The sequence below is a fragment of the Carica papaya genome, chromosome 9 (genome assembly GCF_054855325.1).
Source record: "Carica papaya isolate Zhongbai chromosome 9, ASM5485532v1, whole genome shotgun sequence".
Taxonomy (NCBI): domain Eukaryota; kingdom Viridiplantae; phylum Streptophyta; class Magnoliopsida; order Brassicales; family Caricaceae; genus Carica; species Carica papaya.
The window spans coordinates 22,581,344-22,604,772 of NC_142317.1; the positions used below are offsets into that span (position 1 = coordinate 22,581,344).

Here is a 23,429-nt window from a genome sequence, read left to right on the forward strand (position 1 = left end):
TGATCATATAAGTTGAATAAATTAATGGCAAATTGATGAAAATGGAGGGTGCATGAATTTATAATGTGCTTACCCTCATCGCAAGATATCTCCTCCGTCTGCACATCCGCTATATTTATCATTAACCATGTGATTCAGAGAAAAGAAAAAACAGAGAGAAAAGGAAAAGCAAGTAGAAAAATTAGTTTTCCTTGAGTGTTAAAGTTTATTTTCCTTTTAATTGTTGAATTTTTTACTTTTGGGTTGTATATCTAATTTTTAGTTGAAAGTTTTCACTAAAATACTCACATTGGATCTAATGCCTTGATTTGTTTCTTTTGCTTGTTTTTTTATTTAAGGTTAATCATTCTTGAAATTGAAGTAGAAGAAGGTATTATTTCAATTGAGTCAAGAATCTCTTGGGTTCACTTTGATAAAAGAAGGGTTTGAGGATTGAGAGGGTTATAATTATTTGATTACCATTATGTATATGGGAATTTCTGAGGCAATTCTGCTACTTTTATCTAGAACTATTCCTAGTCATTTTAGTTTTGATCCATGTTTTAGCAAATTGGATTCAAACAATAGATTATGATCTGACTCACTAGCCTACATGGATCGGCCATTATTTAAATTTATAAGTTGGTAAAAGAGAGATCTTATTTGTTTACCTTTTTTCGTTGTGGTATCTCCAGTTAATCCTTCTTTTTTTCTTGAAGGCACTATTTTATTCTACCTTACTCTGTGTATGTGAAATGCTTGCTCAAGAAGATGGATCAGTTGATCTATTTCGGCACTGAATAATTGCCTACTTGTTCTCTCATTCCACATCAGGGAGTATTATTTGATTGATTTATGAAAACTAAAAGAGATTTATAGTTGCAAGACTGAGGTGTACTTATATGATGTAGTTAATAAGTTCAACAATTACCCAGATCAAATTTCTCCTTGGTTGGTGGAATGAATGCCCAATAAAGGAGGTTATCTAATTGGAAACTTACAACCAGCACATATGGATTTTTGATTTTTTTCTCTAAGAAACATGTGGTCTGTTGTAAGCAGTCTGACAACAGTTGATTAGTCACATGCCATACTAGATCTTATTGAAGCGAAGCAGATTTGGTAGCAAATATGCTATTCAAGATATGTTATCCTGCTCTTGAAGGTCAGGTGTGGCAAATAATCACTAATAGTGATCCTAAGAACACATAAGAATCTACTCTCATATTATTTATTTATGATCTATTTCTTCATTATTTTCAACATTTCTCACTACATTTCCTTTTCATGCAGTCCTTGGTCTTACCACAATGGTGGTTCTTGGCCAACTCTGCTATGGTAGGTTAGTTTGTTATGCTTAAATATTTTCTCTGCTGCTAATGTTTTGTTCATTGCTCCAAAGAACCCTTTGTAGAAGTTATATTTAGGTATAAGTTTCTTAAGTTCACATACTTCAATTCAATAGGATATGGCACCTTGTTGATGTTTTATAAAATAAAGTAATAATGAAGGAATGTTGGAAGTGTGGCTTAAGATTTTAAAAATGGACTTTTTACAACTTATTGTTGCACCTATAAAGATGAAAAGACCAGAAATCACTGCAAAATCTATTGAAGTTGCCGAAAGACACATATCTAGAGACAATTGACCTTAATACTATGACATGAAAATAGGAAAGTTCATCGGGAAGCAATCACGATTATTCCAGACATGGTCAATTACTAGATATCTTATGGCTAAGCTTCTACTTGCAGACCCAAGTGCAGTCAAAATTCTGATAATTGAAGAAGATTATGAGCTTGTCAATGCCTTCTCTTGCATGATAAGTACTAACCCCAAGAGAAAGTGTGGTCAGAAGAACTCCCAAAAGACTTGCATAATATAAGATTCTTAAGCTGCTTTCACATAAGGATAGGTAACTTCAATTTGTGGCTTAACTTACCTATCTAAACAACTTAAATGTATAATGGTGATGATAACAATGTTTATTTTTCATTTTATTTGGGGGTTAAAGCTTTTGAGCAGTGATTCGGGTATCATTGGATCTTAATGTAAAATGATATATTGATTTACGATCAGCATTAGCTTGAAACATCATCCTGGATTGGAGAATAAACAAATTGTTTCCTGTTTATAGACTTTATATCATATATATAGTACTATAGGAGTGAAAGGTGTTCTTTTAAAGAGTTCACTGTAAATTGAGAATACTCTTATATTATTTTAACTCTATTGCTCGATTATGACAATAATAATTTCAATTAACCTCATGTATAGGTATATATTTTCAATTTGTAAATGAAGAAATTACATAGAAATTTTTAGGTTGTGGGTCAAATTACACCACTTATTGAGAAATTATATTTTAAAAATAGATATAGTATATTATAGTATTAGAAGTTAAAATATTTGTATATGTATCTAATTGTCCCATTTGCTTTAATTTCTAAACAAGCTTCATCATTTTCTTAAGAAATTTACTTGCTACATTTGTCCCATATTTTATAATTTAACAATATATCACAATTTTAATATTTAAACTCTCTTATTCATGTTTTTTGAGAACTAAATTCTAATTGATCTTCCTATATATGAAGAATTATGAAATAAAATTTCATTCAATGAATTCAAGCTAAAAACATAAATGGTTCAAAAATAAAATTAACGAATATATACCTCATTCAACATGTAAAGGATTACTAATAATTACATAAAAAAGTAAAAATTGAATCAAATGAACAAGATAGATTTAATACTGCTTAATGTAAGTACATGTATATACTTTTGGACATTTAATTTAGATTGTACTTTTATGTTTTTCAGTTATTTAGGATAAAGAGGTAATTTCATAGAAAGTCAAATATGAGATTTGAGTTAGTTCGCGGTCTAAAATTTAGAATTATTAGAAGAATATGATCCCTTATAACGAATCTACTTTATAATTACTACCTAATTGTGCGTTATGCATTAGGAAAAAAAAAAAGAGAACTTACCTCTATAATGCTTCAAATCTAACTCTTGTTTTCCTATTTCATTTCCTTATGTTTTTCCTCCTCATTCTCCCAATTATTTTCTAACTCTTCTTATATTTGTAGATCACCTAAAATTGATCACATCGTAACACAATAATAAATGTGAGGATAAGATTATGAAGAAATCATATTGTGGTGAAGAAATTAATAGAGGTAATTTTATAAAAAAAACTATTTTGTTATTTTTTATCTAAACATTGCATCATAAATATAAATCATAGCATTAAAGAAAGATTGAAAGAAAAGCTGAAAGCATCAAGAAAGAAAAAAAAATAGAAGTGTCATAATCTATTTTTAAACTTTTGTAATCAAATATTTTAGTGTTTTAACATTATTTTTCACTCTAAGGTATGTAATCTTTAAAAGAATTATTACAAGATTATACTTGAAAGATATCTAAATATAGAGAATTGAATGCTCAGTCGGAGTCAAAATTTAGAAATTTCTTTCTACATTAGTCTTTCAAATTTAAAAATTAAAGAGATAGAAATCTTATTTTCATTATTTTGAACTTATGTAATCAAATATTTTAGAGTTTTAACATTATTTTCATTATGTAATCTATAAAAAAAATTATTATAAGATTACATTTAAAGAATATCTAATGTAAGTACACGTATATATTTTTGGACGTATTTAATTTAAATTGTACTTTTATGTTTTTCTGTTATTTAGAGTAAAAAAGTAATTTAATAAAAAGTCAAATATGTGATTTGAGTTAGTTTGCGGTCGTTAGCTAAAACTTAGGAACTGTTTGAAAAATATGAATCCTTATAACGAATCTACTTTATAATTACTACCTAATTGTGTGTTATTTATTAGGGGAATAAAAGAGAACTTACCTTTATAATACTTATAGTCTAACTCTTATTTTCCTATCTCATTTCCTTATGTTTTTCCTCCTCCTCCCAATTATTTTCTTACTCTTCTTATATTTCAAGATCACCTAAAAGTGATCATATCGTAACACAATAATAAATGTGAGGATCAGATTATAAAGAAATTATATTGTGGTGAAGAAATAAATAGAGCAAATTTTATAAAGAAACTATTTTATCATTTCTTATACGAACTTTGCATCATAGATATAAATTATATCATTAAAGAAAGATTGAAAGAAAAACTGAAAGCATCAAGAAAGAAAAAAAAAACTAGAAGTGTTGTAATTTATTTTTGAACTTATGTAATCAAATATTTTAGAGTTTTAACATTATTTTCATTATGTTATCTATAAAAGAACTATTATAAGATTACACTTAAAGAATATCTAAAATTAGAGAATTGAATGCTTGTTAGAAGTCAAAGTCTAGAGATTTATTTTCTTCATTAGTCATTAAAATTTAAAATTTTGATTACTACTTAAGCAGTTAAAGAGATAAAAATCTTCTTTTCAAAAAGTAAATATATAATTATATAATTATATTTAGGAAGATGTTATTTGTTGCTACCTTAATTATTAAAAGTAAAAATATTGATTATGCCTCAATTATCAAAAAATATTTTGTAATCTTATTTAATTTAGGGATTTCGTTGCCATCCTGAATGGTTCTGATGGTTCCTCCTTCACTTTCAAAGAGGATGTCGGGCTGCAGGGGAAGAGGGAGAGGAAGAAAATTCATAGCTAGGGTACACTAAGAGGAAGTTTATGTGCGATTTCTCAATTATATTAATTAGCTAGCGGTGGATTGGGAGTAGAATAAGGGAGGAATTCGTCAATCAGATTAATGCCGTCACTGGGAACAAAGTTAAATTTGACTCTCACTACTTGAGTAGAATTTATGTTTTAAATTCTTTGAGATATTTTTGGGAAGAAATAGTTGATCCTGGAATAGGGACATTTTCTTGAAATCAGATTAGAACCAGAAGTAAAAACAAAAAAAAATGGAGAGTGAGATCTGAGGATAAAAAGAAGATCGGACGAAATGATGGAATTATCATGTGGACAGCTATGTGGAGAGGACATAAGAGATATGCGAAAAACATAGGAGGAAAATTGAAAGGATGAGAATGGGAGAGGGATAGGAAATTTTAAGAAAAGGAAAATTGTGGTCTGAATCTGATATCTATTTGGGAATTATTATTCTATTATCTTTTATATTTAATTCTCTTGATGTCTGTTTCGAAAATGGTAGCATTTGTGAGTAGAGAAAAAGAAATAAACTGGATAGGGATTAAAAACAAAATAAATATAAAATTCTAGGAGGCAAATCCAGGTGAGTGAGACCGTGTTCTCTGTGAGGGTAAAAGTGATGTTGTTTGGAAGAAGGAATGGGATTAACAACGGAACAAACAAACTCTAGGGGCTGATTTGGGTGAGGAGAGACAATGTTCTCTGTGATTCATGTGTAAGAAAGGATGAATTACACAAACTTTAATTAGATGTTTTCTTGATTTTAGATAGATGTAATGGTTAACCCTCAGTGGTGAGGGATGTGAACACTACCCTTGGACGTACTTATTTTTATTTGGAGATAAAAGTTTATTGTTATTAACCATATTTGATTAATTGATGGATTTTTTTATTTGGTCTTCTTCTCTTAATTTGCAGGGATAACGTATCTTATGCAAATTTTCCTACAATTTGTTACTTTGCATCAAGATTAAAGGAGGCTCCTCAAGGTATATAAGTAATACTAATCATCACAGCTCAAAACTCTTCAATTTGGAGGATTATTGTGTGTTATTATTGATCTTATAATGTATATTTAACAATAAAAATTCTCATATACAATTTTGCTAGTAAAAATTCGTACATTTTAATAGTTAAATGATTTGTCATGAGATCTATAGTCTGATTTGAACTCATACTCTTATAGATAAGGATAAAATTACTTAGATATTTGCCTAAAAGATAAATAATTATTAAATTAATTAATTATATATGTGGATACATAATTAATTAAATAATTAGTATAATAGTTGATATGTTTCTTTTTTTATAAGAGATTATAAGTTCGAGTCGAATTGTATTTTTATGTGTGTCATCATTTGAAAGTTATTTGTATTGTATTGTAATTAGTATATATCACTTGAATAATCTCGGATGAAACTTTACTTTTATGTGTATTCTTACTTGGAGGTTTTTGTATTGTCTTACGATTGATGCATACCACTTAATTAATAGATGTACCTAATTTTTATTTTTTAATAAATAATTAATGAAGGAAAAAATGAAAATCCTTCTTAAGGTATTATTTTATTTTACATATTCTATAAAATTTTATTTTCATGTATGTCTTTTTTCTTTTGGACTTCGTGAAAATTTTAGCTAAATTTAAATTTGCATGCTTATATAGCATGAGTTTTACTTCTTTAAAAATTTATTTTGTCAGCTCTATAATTATAGCTATTAATAATTATAATAAATTATAACAATATGATAGTAGTTAAAACACTTATTTTTTATTTAAAATTTATAAGTTTAACTTTTATTAAAATGTAGAATATTTTATACTGTATAAGTCTATAAATTTAAATTCAATTAAAGTTTTTACGAAATCTATAAAAGAAAAAGATATATATGAAAACAAAATTTATAAAATATATAAAATAAAATATTACCTCAAGAAAGATTTTTACTTTTTCCTTCATTACTAAGAATTCATGTTTGGTTGCATCCACTGCCTATGCACCTTTTTTTCAAAAAAATTTAAAACAATTTTTAAAATGAAAAATAAACCATTGTTATCATCACCATTATATATTTAAGTTGTTTAGATAGGTAAGTTGAGCCATAAATTGAAGTTACCTATCCTTGTGTGAAAGCAACTTCAGAGTCTTATATTATATACCTCTGTTGGGAGTTCTTTTGACCACGCTTACTCTTGGGGTTAACACTATGCAAAAGAAGGCATTGACAAGCTAAGAATCCTCTTTAGTTATTAGAATTTTTGCTGCACATGGGTCTGCAAGTAGAAGCTTATCCACAAGGTATCTAAGAATTGATCATGTTTGGAATAACCGTACTTGTTTCCTGATGAACCTTTCTATTTTCATGTCATAGTATTCAGGCCACTTGTCTCTTGATATGTGTCTTTCAATAACTTCAACAGCTCTTGCAGTGATTTTTGGTCTTTTCATCTTTATGGCTGCAACAGTAAGCTATAAAAACTCCATTTTTAAAATCTTAAGTCACACTACCTATTGTAGACTGATTCAACATTGATAGTTGGATATTTAACTTAGTTTTGGATTTATCTCCTAAAATTTATGATGTTTTGTTAGTAGTGATAGAATTTGAGTTAGTGGCAGATTGCTCTACCATTTCTTTTTATTTTTAGTTCAGTTGTAAAGCCTATTTAAAAGGCATTTCTGGTTGCTGAATATATCATCCCACTGCATCTAAAATTCCAGCAGCAATTCATACCCATAAAAAGTTTTGATTAATATTTTTATTTTTCTACTGCATTCATTTATTGTCTGCTATATTTTTCCTTGCTGGCGGTGTAAATTTACGCAAGTTTGAGTTCAACAAAACTCTCTTCTCCAACAATAGTGGTATTAGAGAAAAGTTTGGTTATAATTGGGCGTGCATCTCATGGCGACAAATGGCAATGTCGTGAGTATTTCTCAACCATCAATTCCTATATTTTTCATGGTGAAAGCTATGAATTTTGGAGCATTAAAATGAAGACATTATTCAAGTCTCAAGATTTATGGGACTTTGTTAAGAATGGGTATCCTAATCCGGATAAAGAACGCAGATTAAGAGAAAATAAAAAAAGGGATTCCAAAGCACTATTTTTCATCTAGTAAGCAGTACATGAATCTATTTTTTCTAAAATTTCAACTATAAATACAACTAAAGAAGCATGGATGACTTTGTAAACAACATACAAAGGCTCATCGAAGATTATTATGGTAAAATTTCAATTTCTCTGTCGTGATTTTGAGATGTTGTAAATGAAAATTAGTGAATCGGTACAAAAATTTCTTTTACGAGTTGCAACGGTTGTTAATTAAATGAAATCTTACAGGAAAGAGATTTCTGATCAAACCACTATTGCAAAAGTGTTAAGGTGTTTAACTCTAAGTTTTGATCACATTGTTGCAGCCATTGAGAAGTCTAAGGACTTAGCTAGTTACTCATTTGACGAGCTGATGGGTTCTTTATAATCCCATGGGCCAAGATTGAATCGGGTGAATGAAAAGACTGAAGAGAAGGCTTGTCAAGTGATGGGGGAGTCTCCCAAATAACAAGATGATTCAAAGAAGGCACAAGTAGAGGATGTGGTAGAAGAGCTTATCGAGGTAGTGGTAATCGAGGTAAAGGTAGAATTGCTGGACAAGATGAATAAAGGGAGATGATTGGAAAACAAATAAATTACAAATGTAATATTTAGTGTTATTATTGCAAGCGATACGGGGATGTAAAGGTAGAGTGCTAGAAAGAGAAAAACAAGTAAATTATGTTGAAGATGAGGAGGAAATTGAGCTATTTATGGCCTATCAAGATGGCACCAAAGCTTCAAGTGGCATATAATTTTTGGATAGTGGTTGTTTCAACCATATGACTGGGATCAAATCTTTATTCAAGGAGCTGGATGAGTCATGTACGTTGAAAGTAAGACTTGGTGATGATGGCAAAGGCACGGTGGCATTAAGCAATGGTCATGGTAACACAAAACTCCTTCACAATGTCTATTTTATTCCTACTTTATCACAAAATCTATTGAGCATTGGGCAGCTTAAGGCTAGTGGGTATTCTATAATGTTTGATGATGTGTCTTGTGTGATTAGAGATAAAACATTTGATCGAATTATTATTGGTGTTTAAATGGAACTTAATAAGCTTTTCCAACTTGAGGTTTTTAGTGTTAAAAACCATGCTCTTATTGCTAAAGAAAATAAAGAGTCAAAATTATGGCATTTACGATATGGACATTTGAATGTAAAAGATCTACAATTATTGAGTTAAAAGGAAATGTTATTCAGGCTACCTAAAATTGAGTCCTTAAATTTTTGCAAATGGTGCATTTATGGGAAACAATGTAAAAAACCATTTGCTATAGGAAAGTCTAGAAGGGCATATGAGTGTGTTGAACTTGTACATACTGACTTGTGTGGCCCAATGAATGCACAATTTTTTGGTAGAAGTAAATATTTTTTGTTGTTTACAGACTATTACAGCCATATGAGTTAAGTCTACTTCCTCCAATTCAACTCTGAAACGTTTGAGATCTTTAAGAAGTTCAAGGCACTCGTTGAGAAGCAAAGTGGAAGAAGCATAAAGGCATTGCGTACTGATAGAGGAGGGGAGTTTCTATCTAATGAATTTAATCAATTTTGTGAAGAACAAGACTTGCACAGAGAATTGACAACACCACATACACCAGAAAAAAACAAAGTGGATGAACGTAAAAACTTAACGGTTGTTGAAATGAAAAAAAGCTTGCAAAAAGAAAAGGGGCTAAAAATGTTGTTATTGCTATCTATCTATTGAATTTATCTCCTACAAGGGCTGTTCTCAACCAAACACCATATAAAGCTTTGAATGGTAGGAGACCTTAGGTAAGCCACTTAAAAATCTTTGGTTGTATTGCCTATTCCTTGATAGATTCACAGAATCATAGCAAACTTGATGAAAATCTGTGAAATGAATCTTTATTGGTTATTGCTCTCAATATAAAGCATATAGGCTCTATAACCCTTTGAGTGGAAAGATAATTGATATAATTGAATTTTATAGATATTTTTCTATTTTATTTGAGTTGATTTTGATCAATATTTTCCAGATATGCTGCTGTATTGTCTTTAGCACTTTTCAAGAATGATTTTAGAACTTGGAAGCAAATTAGAATGGGTTAGAACAAGATTTGGGTGAAAAAGGGTTGAAACATGAAGATGTGGGAGAGATGGCCATAACACATAACTATGTGTTATGGAGCCAACATTTTTATTTCTTAGGAGGAGTGAGACATGGCCATGTTCCTTAAAGACACGGCCGTGTGCCCTATACTAGGTTAACACACAGCCATGTGTTAAGAAGGTAGCGTTTCTATTTTGTTGACAAACGAGACACAGCTGTGCGCCTAGGAGACAAAGTCGTGTCATGTCTAAAAGCTAAAAATTGACATAATTTCGAGGAAGACATAGCCGTGTGTCAATTCGACATGGTTGTGGGACGTGCCAGATTAGAAAATTAGGTTTTGAACGATATAAAAAAGAGAGGATCTGAAAAAGAAAGGGGAGATTGGAGGAGGAGAGGAGGGAAGACAGCTGCAGACATCAAGAACTTCTCTTTGTCGGTCATTCTTGATTTCATTCTTGTAATTTTCATTAGGATGTGCAACTAAACTCTTCTGTTGGGATCTTTAATGAAACCCTAAAGGATACTTTGTGATTTTCTAATTCAATCTATGAAAAGCATTTTCCCCAATCCTTATGTGTTATCTTGTGGCTTAATGTATAAATAGATTGATCACCTATTCATTGATTTATGATGAATGAGTGGATTGAGAGATTGATTGTTCATTAGAATAATAAGTTAGCACAATAGATTGAATGTGATTAGAGATATTAGGCATGATCTATATATTTGATGATTGAATGTTAATGCACTTATTCATACTAATCCATAGAGATATGTGTGTTACAATGAAGTAGGTAAGGTAATTGATCTTTAGAAAGAGATTACTACATGATTGAATGAAATTGGGAAAAAGTTCTGGTTGTAGATTGAATTAAGAAAATTCATAGTTGAACTTAGGGTGGATTCTAAGATCTTGACTATTATTATATCTTGATTGTTAATTGAGAAGAGATTACTACATGATTGAACAAAATTGGAGGAAAGTTCTAGTTGTTGGTTGAATTTAGGAAATTCATAGTTGAACTTAGGGTGGATTCTAAGATCTTGACCGTTATTATATCTTAATTGTTAATTAATCTTAGTTCATTGTTTTTTGTTGTTGTTGTTAAGTTTTAGTTTATACTCATTCTCTTAGTCATTGGCCAAATAATATCAATTAGTTGTAATTCTAGTAATTGTTATATTAGTCCTCGTGGACGATATCCAAATTTATTGCTATAGTACTTGTTCGAATTAGTGCACTTGCTAGGTGAGTTCGCATAACAACAAAGTTTTGGCTCTGTGGCACTAATACTAGCAATATTAAAGTTGACTAATTTTTATTAATTTGGTACTTTTACATTGTTTTTTTTTGTTTTGCTAGCTATGTACAAGGGGTTCTGTAGTGCATGACAAGAAGAAACAAAGAACCGTTGATTTTTGATACATAAATCGAGAGAACTCACCACAGACTGAGAGCACAAGCAAGAAGTAGACTTCTCCCATCTCGTGTCAGAAATTTGTTGAGAAGAGGAACAACAACAATGGTTGATGAACCAGAAGGGTGAAGAGAGCTCACAATGATGGATTATGCTATTCTATCTCTTACTGGAATTGAACCGAGAGTCACATGGTCAGCTGTAGCAGCTAACAACTTTGAGATTAAGCCAGCCATCATCCAGATGATTCAGCAAAGTGTACAATTTTTTGGGTTCCCAGCTGAAGATCCTAATGAGCACATTGCCAATTTTCTGGAAATCTGTGATACTTTCAAGCATAATGGAATGAGTAATGATGCAATCAGATTGAGAATTTTTCTTTTCTCATTGAAGGATAGATATAAGGCTTGGTTGAATTCGTTACCAGCTGGTTCAATCACTACTTAGGAGGATATCGCTCCACCTTTTTGAGCCAAGTACTTTCCACCTTTAAAGACAGGTAGGTTGAGGAATGAAATCACCACTTTCGCATAAATAGATGGAGAATTTTTGTATGAGTCTTGGGATCGCTATATGGATTTGCTAAGGAGAGTTCCTCACTATGGTCTACCTATGCTGCTTCAAGTACAAACATTCTACAATGGTCTCACAACCAACATCAAGGTAATGATTGATATAGCAGCTTGAGGAACACTGAACAACAAGACACCTAAGGCTGCCTACAAATTGATTGAGAAGTTGGCAAACAATAGTTACCAATGGGAGCGGCTTGCATAGTGTTGACAGCTATACAACTCTATCTGCACAAATTAAGGCCTTAACTAAGAAGATAGACAGCATGAATAGGGTGACAGCACAAGCAGTGCAAGTTCAGAATTATAAAGTTCAACAAGGGAATCTTTATTCTAATACTTATAATCTTGGATGGAGGAATCACCCTAATTTTCCATGTGGCAACAAAAATAATCAGACACAAGCTTCCCCACTAGCTCTACCCCCCATTGAACGAAGGCCAAACATAGAGGATATGCTCGCCAAATTCATGACAGCAACGGACACTAGGCTACAAAGTAATGAAGCCTCCATCAAGAGTCTAGAGAACCAAATTGGGCATTTGGCAAAGTTGATTTTTGAGTGTGCTCAAGGAACTTTGCCAACCAACACAGAGACCAACCCAAGAGAGCATGTGAATGCTATAACATTGAGGAGTGGAAAATAGTTAGTAGAGTTAGAACCAAGGAAGATAACACAAGTAGATGAGAGCAACCCAAACAAAGAAGAAGAAAAAAAATAAAAAGAAATCAAGAGAAGGAGCTGCCCAATCGAGGAAGAGAACACTCTAACATTGCATATTCAGGGAGATTGAAGCAACAACAAAAAAATAAGCAATTTGGTAAGTTTTTGGATATTTTTAAACAATTGCATATTAACATTCCTTTGGTTAAAGGTTTAAAACAGATGCCTAGCTATACAAAGTTCCTAAAGGAGATTCTCTCAAATAATAGAAAGTTGGAAGATGTGACCATGGTGATGCTTAATGAAGAATGTTTAGCTATTTTATAAAACAAGATGCCACAAAAGTTGAAGGATCCTAGTAAGTTTACTATTCCATGTAACTTAGGTGATCTTTCAATTGAGAAAGCATTATGTGATTTAGGAGCTAGTATCAATTTGATGCCATGTGACGCTTACAAGAAGCTAGGATTGAGAAAACCTTAGCCTACTAAGATTACTTTACAATTAGCAGATACATCTATTAAAATTCTAGTTGAAATAATAGAAAATGTGCTAGTTAAGGTTGATAAGTTTATATTTCCAGTAGACTTTGTGATCTTCGATATGGAAGAGGACGTTAAGATACTAATGATACTAGGAAGATCATTTCTAGCAACTACTAGAGCTTTAATTGATGTTTATGATGGTAAATTGACTCTTAGAGTATTCATAATGGATACACTTGATTCTGTCGTGCAAGGTGTTTTTTAGGAAAATTACCTTAAAAATGCATTAAAACAAGGTATCATGAATGGAGAAAAGAGTAACATGAAGAATGAAAGAGTCAAGAGCAAATAGATTTGATAGAAGTGAGACCTTAATTTAATGCACAAAAGAACTTCAGATTTGAGGAGATTCATAACTCTAGTGAAGATAAGGATAAGCCATCAGCTAAAAAACCACCAGACAAGTTAAAATCAAGGTGGTCGGGACCCATGAATAGGGGTGGGCCTAGCTCTCTCCAGGCTAATGTAGGAGCATGCCCTAATTCAAGTTCTATCTTGGAGGAAAGATTAAAGCAGCTAAATAGGGGGCAAGAAAGAATTGAAGAACGCCGAAGGTGAACTGAGCATTATATGAGGGCATTCTTTCAGCATACAGGATTCCAACTCCCACCCTACCCACCATCAGACAGTTAGTCTCACTTTTGTTTTTATTTTATTTTATTTTATTTTTTATTTTCATTTTTTTTATGTTTGTTTTTTAGTTTATCTTTACCTATTATATCTTTTAGTTCCCTTCTCTCCTTTACCACTAATTTTCTTGCTTAGTTCACCTTTAGTGTTGTCAGTATGTTTTTAGGTTCTTTTTTTTTTTGCAAACTTCACTGAGGCTGCAGTGGATGCTACTCCATCAAAATTTTAGGGAAGTTTCGTTTCTTTTGTTGTCATTGCCTTTTATTTTTTTTCTTTACGAACTATGGGGACATAGTCGCAATTAAGTGTGGGGGAGTGGTATTCTAATTATATATTTGTTGTCATCATCTAAATCTTAATTAAATCTTAATGAAGTTAAATCGGTAAAATGATAAGAGAAAAATAGATAAGATGTTAAGCATTAAACCTCTTATTCTATCGAGTTTATCATGTTGAGGAGCTGTGTGCTTCGATCAATCTTATCCGAAACGATTGGAGAAGAGGAAAATTGTTTTACCGAGAGGAGGGAGATTGTTTCTCTTTTCGAATGAGCAGTGCTCACCAAAAGGGGTGGAGAGTTATAATGAGTTTAGTTTTTATAACAGATTGCCAATAATCAAGGTCATTTCTAGTGATTAAATATTTACATTATCAATATTGTATGCATTAATGAACTTGCATATTTTTGAATTTTGTGTTCTAAATTTTGATTAATTTTGCCAATAGTTTTATATTTTTTTTAAAATAGAACAAGAGTTTAATTTAATCCATTTTAATATTGTATAAACAATAAAGATGGTTTTGCTCCAAATAAATTACTTCAACTGATAAAAGGCATTATATTGGCACCTTTGAGAACAATTAATTGCTGCTAAAAATTAGACAATAGACAATAAAATTTTACCAGGGAATTTATATTGTTATAAAAAGTCAAAATTCTGCAACATAAATTTGTGGCAAATAGAGGAAGCCACGTATCTATTTCATGCACAACCTGTCCATTTCTTTATTTGAAAAAAAATTACTTAACTTTTATATGGACAAAAAGAAGTACAAAAGAAACCGAAATAAAATAGTTTATTTTTATGTTCTAAAATCTAAAGAAAATTCGATCTCCTCTGTTGCAAGACACCAAAACTTCTCTCTCTTTGTTAGTTGCATCTCATTGTAGTCATCACCCATCATCTCTCGTTATTCATTGAAGTATCATTTTTCCTAATCAGTCATTAAATATTGTATTTTAAACAATAAATATACGTTACTTAATTCACTCATTTGTATGAGATTAAATTATTTATTGAAGTTAAATCATACTTTATTATTTGACTGAACTATAAATTTAGTCGTATTTCTTTCTAGTACTAAATAAGTCAACAAATAATGAACGTCAGTACAATAACATCCAATGCAACATTTACTTTTTCCTTTTAAAAAAACACATGGATAAAAACTATTTTGCTTAAGCAAGTGAACAAAAAACTAAGACTCGTGAACAACTATATATCTTTTAGAAGTCCTTACTATATCTTTGGCTATGTTATATACTATCAAATTACACGTTTACATCCAATTAAGAATAAGAGAAACAAAATGTGGAATGATAGTTACTTTTAAATCCAACTAAAAATTAGACAATAGACGACACAATTTTAGTAGCTGATAGATTTCTCACTAAAAGTCAAAATGCCACTAACTCAATATACAGCAAATAAAGGAAGCAACTTGTTCATTTCATGCACAACCTATCCATTTATTTAATTGAAAAAAAAATTTATTTAACTTTTATATCAGTAAAAAGAAATACACAACAAGCTGGAAATAAAATGGTTCATCTTTATGTACTCAAACCTAAAAAAAATTTAATCTCCTCTATTATAAGGCATTAAAGCTTCTATCTTTGCATTAGTTACATCTCATTGCAATCGCCATCAATCACCTCTCATTATTTGTTAAAGCATCAATTCCCCTTATCAATCATCAAATATTATGTTTTAAACAGTAAATATACGTCATTTTATTTATTCATTTGTATGAGATTAAATAATTCATTCAAGTTACGTTCTACTTTATTATTTGATTGACCTACAAAATTAGTCGTATTTCTTTCTAGTACCATATTAGTTTATACAATGTAAGTCAATACAATAACATCCATTACAACATTTACTTTTTTTAAAGAAAAAATCATCATCCATTAATAGTAAAAACCATTTTGCTCAAGTAAGTCAACAAAAAAGTTAGGCTCATGAATAAATATATATCTTTCAATAGTCCTTACTACATCTCTAGCTAAGTTATGTAGTATTCGATTAAACTTTTAAATCTAACTAAGAACGAAAGAAACAAAATACATAATGAAAGCTTAAACATCCTCAAGTAACAACCCAAACTTTAGAAAAATATTCATCAAATATAAAATATGTACCCGGTTCCTTTAAAAATGGCCCTATTATAGTTAAAAATTAGACAATAGACGATATAATTTTTAGCTATTGATTTAGACTATCACAAAAGTTGAAATGTTGCTAGGTAATAAATGACAAATAGAGGAATTTATGTGTCTATTTCGTATCCACCCTATCTATTTCTTTACTTGGAAAAAAAAGTTGTTAAACTTTTGTATCAACGAAAAGGAGTACCCAAAAAACAATTAAAAATAAAATAGTTCATCTTTGTCTTAAAACCTAAAGAAAATGTGATCTAGTTTGTTGCAAGATACCAAAGCTTTTATTTTTGTGTTGATTTCATTTCATTGTAGTCACCATCAATTGCCTCTCATTATTCTCTGAAGTGTCAATTCTCATAATTGGTCGTTAAATACTATATTTTAAATAATAAATATGCATCATTTAATTCACTTATTTATTATAATATTAAAGAATTCATTCAAATTAGGTTATTTTATTGTTTGATAGAATTATAAATTTAGTTGTATCTATTTTTAATAATGAATCAACTTATACAATGGAAGTTATACAATAGCACCTAATATAAAATTATTTATTTTAAGATAAAATCATTATTCTTAACAATAAAAACCATCATGCTCAAGTAAATGACCAAAACCATTATGCTCAAGTAGGTGAAGCAAAAACTGAGGAGGTTCATGAACAATTATCTATCTTTTAGAAGTCCTTACTCATATCCAGCTAAGCTATGTATTATTCTTATTATACTTTTGAATCCAACTAAGAAAGGAAACAAAATGCAAAATGAAAGCTTAAACATCGTCAAGAATAAACCTAAACTCAGAGAAATATTCATGAAGTATAAAATTTATACTTCGTACAAAATTTACCATATAACTAAGTAAAACAAAATCTATACTAAATTAAATTTTAGGAAAAAAAATTTGTATCTTAGTGCAACATAACATTAAGAGAAAAAAGGAAAAGACTAAAGCCTTAAGATTTAGATGTAACACCGTAGTTTTAGAGCTTTATTAAGACCTAATACATGCTCAAAATCTCATAGTTATCTTTAGATAGGTCTAGAACGAGAGAACAATTTTAAAACCCTACACAAACTTTTGGAAAATTTATCTTGTAACCTCATAGGTATCTTAAAATAGCTCTAAAAGCCAAAAGTTTCCTTATCCTCAACAACCCTTGAACTTTAACATTGTTTATCCGAAATTCTATAAGCAGTAACGATGCACTACATAAGGACCAATGAGTTGTCCTGCTTGATATTATCAGGACCTTGATGCAATACATTTCGGTTTTATCTAAGTAATACCTTAAAAGAGTATTACTACCTCTTATACAACATATTAGAGAAATTAATATTACTTTTAGACAGTTAAGTAAAGACATTAATTAAGAACAATTGAAAATGTTATATCATTTGTTAGACAAAATGGTCCAATAAATCCTTAATTATATATTTTTATAAATATTGAACCTTTCAACATGAATTTCATTAAAATTTCTTGCTCCAATGTATAGATTACTTAAATCTCACTTCTCTTTAAATATTAAAATTTGATATATATAAAAAAAAATATATCATGTAAATTAAAGAATAAATGTCTTGCTTCCTACTAATAATCTATTGAACTCTCTATAGTACTATCAAATGCAACAAACTATTTACAAGATACAGGAGAAGGAACAAATGGTGATTTTATACATCTCAAAAATTCCCAATTAAGCCCATCAAAAAATTGGTGTCGTTTGATTGTCGTTGCACCCATTGCGGACCCCATTTACTTAGTGGGGTCCTTTTATTAATAGTTGTGTGATCAAATCCTTTACTGGCTCTGAAACCATTGCTTCTTTGGGAAACTCAAGTGCTCGAACCACAATATTCACCTGGGGCAACTCCTAGTCAACTCCCTTACATGGTTTCGTTCGATATAACATTTCAATTTTGAATATCCCTAGTGTCCATCAATCAATCATGTTTCCGTACTATTCACCAGACACAATTTCTTGTGCTAAGTACTCGTGGATCGCAATAAAAGACATTGATTGGATATTGATTGGCTTTATGATGATTTCCACAGCAGTGTGGTAGGTTGACTATTGTTCTATTTGTGTTGACAAGGGTGTAAGCAGGAGGCCACAGCAGGTGTGATACAATTAGGTAGAATGCATGATGAATTAAAAAAGTTGGGTTGATCATCTGGATAACTTGTTTTTGTGATTGATGATGCATTTTGATAAAAAATTATGTGGATTGTTGATGTGGAATTATCGTCTTTTCATGAGAGATCGAAGTCAGTCAACGAAATGTGGTTGTGGAATCTTACTAACATGTTTTCAGGTTTCAAATCACGATAAACAATCCCCATCATGTGTAAGTATTCTAAGGCCATTGTGACTTCATATGCATAAAACCTGCGCAAAAAGAGAAGGCCACAAATCTTTTAAAAAAAAAAATAAATGAATAAATTTAACTAAGTTGGAAATATATAACATTGAGTTTGATAAGTTATATGAATAGCTTCTTGAAAATTTTAATACTTTATTCTATTTAATATATTTAAGAATATGTTTAATATACTATTGAAATATAATTATCTCTTGTAATATTACTCAGATTAGAAAAAATATATCATATATTTAATTTATTAATATATAAATAGGTTCATGAACTTGTAAACCAAATTCCTTCATATTTGAATTTGGCTCTTATACTTTAACATTTTGGGACCATATTAAAATATGAAAAGAAAATTTTCTAAATTAATAAAGATGAAAATGAAGATGGTATCTATATATATATATATGTATATATATATTTATGCAGAAATATTATAGGATCAAGAAGGTGGAAAGGGGAAATGTTAGAAGCTTCAAAGAAGATACTTATAATTGGGAATTATATAAATATATAATGTGTGCGTGTGTCTATATATATATATGTAATCTTCTCAATTTATCAATATATATGTGTGTGCGTGTCTATATAGACAATGTATGTACGTATATCACGATACTAATTGTGCTGAATATCATAATAATAAATTAACGATTTGTATAATCATATAATATATATTTATAGATACAAATAATTAATGTTGTTGTTTGTACCTACCGCGTAGTAGCTTCGTTGAAGCATTTATCTGGTTGCGTTTGATGGAGGATGTGAAGATCGCCACCAGGTGTTACAATACATCTTGTGACATATCATTTACCTATTAAAATGTACGAATTTTTACTAGAAAAAATTGTACTTGAGAATTTTTATTATTAAATATTTATTTTAAGATCAATAATGACGCACATAAATACTCCAAATTAAAAAATTTTGAGCTATGATGATTAGTATTGCTTATATTCCTTGAGGAGGCTCCTTTAATCTTGATGCAAAGTGTATAAATCTTAGGGAAATTTGCATCAAATAATTTTTCTCAATGAATTAAGAGAAGAAGACCAAATAACTAAAACCAATCAATTAATTAAATATGGTTAATAACTCTATATCGAGATATATTATATACAAATACAATACTTTATCCATGTCTGATAAGGTGATTTCATATTCAGCCATGAAGGTGCAAAGCAAATCATAGAAATAAGTATGACCGCAACTAGAATCTCCTTTAATTTCATACGTTGCTGCAAGAAAGTGATCTACCATATCCTTTTAAAAAATTGAATGCAAATCAATCAACGACATTGATCATATATACATGATTGGTAAATAAATAAGAGAAAAATAGATCAGTTGTTAAGCACTAAACCTCTTGTTCCATCGAGTGGATCATGTAGAGGATTTGTTAAGCACTATTTCCTTCTTTTTTTATTTCCTATCCCTCTCCCGTTCTCATCCTTTCAATTTTCCTCCTATGTTTCTAGCATATATCTTTTGTCCTCTCCTCATAGCTGTCCACACAATAATTCCATCATTTCATCTAATCTTCTATTTATCCTTAGATTTCACTCTCCATTTTCTTTTATTTTTACTCCTAGTTCTAATCTGATTTCAAGAAAATTTCCCTATTCCCATATCAACTCATTTCTTCCCAAAAATATCTCAAATAATTTAGAAGATAAATTCTACTTAAGTGATGAGAGTCAAATTTCACTTACCTTTCTTCTCAATGACGATGTTAATATGATTGACAGATTCCTCCCTCGTTCCACTCTCGATTCCACTGCTAGCTAATTAATCTGATTGAAGAAATCACACAAAAACTTCCTCTTAGTTTACCCTAGCTACGAATTTTCTTCCTCTCCCTCTTGTCCTGCAGCTCAACGTCCTCTTTTAAAGTGAAGGAAGAACCATCAGAACCATTGAAGATGGCAACGAAATTCCTAAATCAAATAGAGATTACAAAATAGTTATTGATAATTGAGGCATAATCAATATTTTTACTTCTAATAATTAAGGGAAAAACTAATAACATCTTCTTAAATATAATTATATATTTATATATTTACTTTTTGAAAAGAAGATTTTTATCTCTTTAATTGCTTAAGTAGTAATCAAAATTTTAAAATTTAAAGACTAATGAAGAAAAGAAATCTTTAAACTTTGACTTCTAATAAGCATTCAATTTTCTAAATTTAGATATTCTTTAAGTCTAATCTTATAATAGTTTTTTTTGTATATAACATAATGAAGATAATATTAAAACTCTAAAATATTTGATTACATAAGTTCAAAATAATGAAAATAAGATTTTTATCTCTTTAATTTTTAAATTTTAAAGATTAATGTAGAAAGAAATCTCTAAATTTTGACTCCTAGTAAGTATTGAATTCTCTATCTTTAGATAATTTTTAAGTATAATTTTGTAATAATTCTTTTAAAGATTACATAATTTAGAATGAAAAATAATGTTAAAACTCTAAAATATTTGATTACATAAGTTTAAAAATAGATTATGACACTTCAATTTTTTTTTCTTTCTTGGTGCTTTTGGCTTTTTTTTTCATTCTTTCTTTAATGCTATTATTTATATTTACGATGCAATATTTAGATAGAAAACAATAAGATAGTTATTCTTTTATAAAATTAGTTCTATTAATTTCTTCACCACAATATAATTTCTTCATAATCTTATCCTGACATTTGTTATTGTGTTACAATCTGATCAATTTTAGGTGATCTATAAATGTAAGAAGAGTTAGAAAATAATTAGGAGAAAGAGGAGGAAAAATATAAGGAAATGAAATAGGAAAACAATAGTTAGACTGGAGGCATTATAGAGGTATGAAATAGGAAAACAATAGTTAGACTGGAGGCATTATAGAGGTAAGTTCTCTTTTTGTTTTCCTAATGCATAACGCACAATTAGGTTGTAATTATAAAGTATATTCGTTATAGGAAGTCATATTCTTCAAATGATTCCTAAGTTTTAGACGAGAACTAACTCAAATCACATATTTGACTTTCTATGAAATTACCTCTTTACCCTAAATAATAAAAAAACATAAAAGTACAATCTAAATTAAATATGTCTAAAAGTATATAAGTGTATTTACATAAAGTAGTATTAAATCTATCTTGTTCACTTGATTCTCTTTTTACTTTTTATGTAATTACTAGTAATCGTTTACATGTTGAATTACGTATATATTCATTAATTTTATTTTTGAACCACCTATATTTTTAGCTTGAATTCATTGAATGAAATTTTATTTCATAATCCTTCATGTATAGAAGGATCAATTAGAATTCAATTCTCAAAAAACATAAATAAGAGAGTTTAAATATTAAAATTGTGATATATTGTTAAACTATAAAATATTGGAGAAATGTAGCAATTAAATTTCTTAAAAAAATGATGAAGCTTGTTTAGAAATTGAAGCAAATGGGACAATTAGATACATATACAAATATTTGAACTTCTAATACTATACTATACTATATCTTTTTTTACAAAATATTTTGTCAATGAGTAGTGTAATTTGACCTACAACCTAAAATTTCTATGTGATTTCTTAGGTTACAAATTAAAAATATATACATATATATGAGGTTAATTTTTATTGTTGTTGGAAATATATTTATTTTTTTGTTTTTGATTTTTTTTTTGGTACAGTTTGGGAGAAGGATTGTGGCTAATGCTAGAACCAGATGAAACAAAAGTTGTTGAATGCTATATCCATGGGGGTTCATAGAGATTTCCCCGCTACACGTGAACCCTTTCATTTAACATTCTCAATTATTGGTCGTCCCCATACCCCGTTTGATATGAGCACCAATTTATCAAACCTCAATACCCCATTCGGTATTAGAGTGAAACGGACCATCCCCATACCCCGTCCGGTATGAGCACCAAATTATCAAGTCTCCATACCCTATCCCGTATGAGACAACATTCATGGTAGGGTTTTCTATGTCCCCAGTCCGTTCACCATCTCCCAATATATCCAACAAGACTATCGTTTCATCTATTCATTTCATCACACACTTTTTATCGTTTAACTTTCATTTTTCCTGATTCAGCAGTAAACACATAGAATATACCATACAAGGATTCAAAGCCATAAAATCAATTAATAGGGTACTAACATTCATTTGAACTATAAAATAATCAACAAAGTAATAGTAGAGAATTTTCGGTTCTGGCTCCATTAGCAATCCGTAATTAATTATGCACATTTTCTAAATTCACACAAATATTGCATTATTATTTATTTAGACTTCAATTCTATGATAGGGAATAGGGTGAGGGATCCTTACTCGATTTAATATCTAAAAAGCTAAGCTGTTCAACTGCGCCTACGGGCGATTCTCGAGTTCCCTGAACTTTTTTTCAAAAATTAAAACGCACTAATGGTACCTATAAATGTCCCAAAGAAATTTAAAATCAGTTCCAAGGCCCACTTAGCAAATTTTGGAATTCTGGCACAGCGGCTCTGCCGTGCTTTGGCGACGGTGTCGTCGCCCTCGATAACGATCTGCCTAGAGTCGACTATTTTTCACCATTTTTAGCCCCATTCGGCCGATTTCACATCGATCCTTGTAAGAAAACACGTTAAAAGGCCTCAGTGGCTAAAAAAACACAAAAACCCAAAACTCATCGGCGGCGGGGCTCTCCAGTGCGGCGGCCTCTGGCTCACGTTGTAGTTGGGTGTTTTGCTCTGGTCAACCTGTAGAGAAGACATAGTGATCACAATGGTGAAAAAATTACATAAAATGGGAATCGAGAAGGGCCTTATCAGAGGCGTTTTGTGAAATTCCCCGTGGCGGCGCTGCTGGGCTTCATCTGCGTTTTTCAATCAATTGGCCAGTCCTTTTGCTCTGATTTGGCCATGGGTGTGTTTAGAATTGAATTCTTAGCAAAAGAAGAAATTTTTACCCTTTTTGGCGGTCAGAA

The 23,429-nt window shown here is 30.2% G+C and overlaps 1 pseudogene; it reads left to right on the forward strand.

Annotated features, from left to right (window-relative positions):
• The first annotated feature begins 11,384 nt into the window (after window positions 1-11,384).
• LOC148240193 (neutral/alkaline invertase 3, chloroplastic-like) overlaps window positions 11,385-23,429 on the forward strand; it is a 73,649-nt pseudogene continuing 61,604 nt past the window's right edge.